At 34.1% G+C, this 2,828-nt stretch overlaps 1 long non-coding RNA gene across 1 annotated transcript in view; it reads left to right on the top strand.

Moving 5' to 3' along the window:
* Positions 1 to 2,828, top strand: part of LOC128249810 (uncharacterized) — a 4,355-nt gene continuing 1,527 nt past the window's right edge. Inside the window, exons 1-3 of the long non-coding RNA XR_008265931.1 lie at positions 1 to 13; positions 1,037 to 1,129; positions 2,397 to 2,526. This is a non-coding gene — a long non-coding RNA (uncharacterized LOC128249810). The remainder of the gene's footprint in view (positions 14 to 1,036; positions 1,130 to 2,396; positions 2,527 to 2,828) is intronic.

Here is a 2,828-nt window from a genome sequence, read left to right as displayed (position 1 = left end):
CGCTGAAAACGGGGTGAGTGAAATGTTACAAATAATTCTCACATGTTGTTCTTGTTGTCATTAAAGTGTACTTGTTTCTTGTACTTGTTTCAGTCGTTGAACTGCAGCCATTCTGGGACTCAGCTTTGAAGGATTTAATCAAACAAATAGCACCACCCCACCTCCACCTCCACCTCGACCATCTTGATCAAGAACCTATTTTTTAAGTCTGGTACTTAGTTTATCAGGCTCTTTTGCTGAACTGTTAAGTTACAGGAACATGAAGAAACCAACACCAGCTGTCAAGTGATAGTGATGGGGGACAAATGGAAAGACACATGCATACACACATTACAGACAAACACACACACACATATATATACAACAGGCTTCCACACAGTTTCCATTTAATCAAATTCACACTCACACTAGTCAGTCTACTGCATGATTTATTCAAAATGATATAGCTAAATATGCATTTTTCTTTTCTCTTGATCATCTGCTGCCCTCTGTGAGTCTCTGTTTGCCAATCTGCTAAGTTGCAAGGATGTAGACACACCAACACTGGTTGTTGAGTAGTAGTGCAGGACAAAGACACACACACACACACACAACAGGCTTCTTTTAGTTTCCATCTACCATATTCACTCAATGAGAACCCAGGTTCGAAATTTCCCCCAAGACACCTGATGAAGGCTGGAGGGTATATCAGCCGAAACGTTGTGTTAACAACAAACAAGATGAGGACAAATATCCATCAAATGTAAATAATGTAAAAGTATTTTTTGTATTACTTCAAATAATACTGAAAAGGATTGAAATAAATGGAAAAATGAGCAAGTTCTGAAATCTTCATATTCTATTTTTTCTGTCATTTTGTTCTAATATATTTAATATTTGTTATTTTCTAGTTACATTGCAATGGCTCTGCTTAAATTTCCACATCTGTTCAATTATTCTTTCATCACTGTATATCATTTTTATATTTTATTTTTAATTTCTTCTCTATTTGTTATATTATTCTGTCTAATATATCTCTACAACTGTTATTTTCCAGTTGACCTGTAATGGCAAAGGCGTGTGTGAATGTGGAAAATGCATCTGTGATAAAGAGAGCCTTCACCGTGGTCCATTATGTGAAGATTGTCCTGTTAGTATTTAAACCTTTTAAAAATAAACCATCTAAAAGGCTCTCAGTGCATTTTTAACTTCTTTTTTTTTTCTATATTTGTACCTGTGTGGAATAAAACAAAACAGCTTTATATATATAGATATATATATATCTACATATACGGGCAATACACATACACACACGCACATACGTACGTACACCAATTGCATACATATTTGTATGTGTGTGTGTGTTGCCCGTATATCAACAAAACACTTTTTTCCGCGATGGAAAAAAAACAACAACAAAAGTCTTAAAGACGTGCACGTCGCTAGAAGGGAACTTAATTCCTGTTTGTAAACAATGCTAGCTTTTTCTCCGACTTGAAAATTGTTAAAAGTTAGGGTTGAAAATCGATTTTCACAGCTATACGCGGGTGCCTCTGAGAAAAAAAGTTGACGAAAATGCAGGTAGGGTCATGAGGAATGTCCTCCTAAAACTAGAGCGATATGCGTTCTAATTTTTGGATGTGCATAAATTATATTCCCGTACACACACACACACACACACACACACATCTTGCCTTTTATAGATACGGATTTCTTGCCAATAGAGAAAGAGCCAGTTTCTAACCTAGATCCAAGGCTCCTTCATTGGAATTTCAACATCAACCACAAGTTATTTATATATGTATATGTGCAAATTTTTATGTTTCATTTTATGTATGTATTCTCATTCATATAGTTGCATGCTCATATATATTTAAATGATAAAGTTTTACAAATTTTTATAGTTCCAGTGATGGATTGGATCTGTAGTCTTCAAATTAGCTTTCTCTGTACTGGTTTAAGAAGCCTAATTTCTCAAGAAAGGTTTTTAGGCAGTGTGTTACATATCTCAGTGCCCCAATAATTACAGGTATTAACCTGAACTTATAATCTGGATAGAGTAACTGTAGGATTCTCAATAGTTCAGCATAAATATTTTCTTTTTCAATAATCTTTAGCTTTATGTTAACATCCGCTGGGCAGCTGATTTCCACAACTGTAAACAGTTTCTCATCTCTATCTCACATCATCATGTCCGACCTATTATGTTAACATTTTATTGAGTTGTATACTTATTTGTATGTATATGTATGAGTGTGTGTGTATATATATATATATATTTATATATATACAAACACACACATATAATATATATATATATACATACATGCATATACAACAATACAGATAATGCCACTACATGTGAGAAATATTTTTTATTTTTGTTTATTTATTTGTTAACTAATTCTACATTACAGACTTGTCCTGGCATGTGTTCAGAAACTAAACACTGTGTGCAATGCAAAGTATTCGAGTCTGGCAACTACACTAGTGACGTTTGTGATAAACTGTGCGACTATGAAATAAGTGTCGTTGAGGAACTTTCTGGTAAGAATTTAAAGAATTCCATTTTTTGGTGGTCAAAGAAACTGAAGCTAAGCACTCTTAGAATGAAATTGTTGTATACAGTGCTCAGGTGCACTACAACTAAGAAAAAAAAAAAAATAACATAAAACAAAAAAAAGCCATCAGGTGTACTGTTGGCAAATTTCAGGAAGCATGGAAGTTTCGAAGGATGTAGTGTCTTGACAGCTAATGACTGATGCGTGTAGTTTATTCCATGCTTCAACAATTCTGAGCTTGAAAAGAGGGTTTCTGAAAGTCAAGGGTGTTGTGTTTTTTTTTTTTTT

The sequence above is a fragment of the Octopus bimaculoides genome, chromosome 18, assembly GCF_001194135.2.
Source record: "Octopus bimaculoides isolate UCB-OBI-ISO-001 chromosome 18, ASM119413v2, whole genome shotgun sequence".
Classification (NCBI taxonomy): domain Eukaryota; kingdom Metazoa; phylum Mollusca; class Cephalopoda; order Octopoda; family Octopodidae; genus Octopus; species Octopus bimaculoides.
Note: the sequence above shows the minus strand (reverse complement) of the source record. Positions and strands in the feature narration are given on the sequence as shown.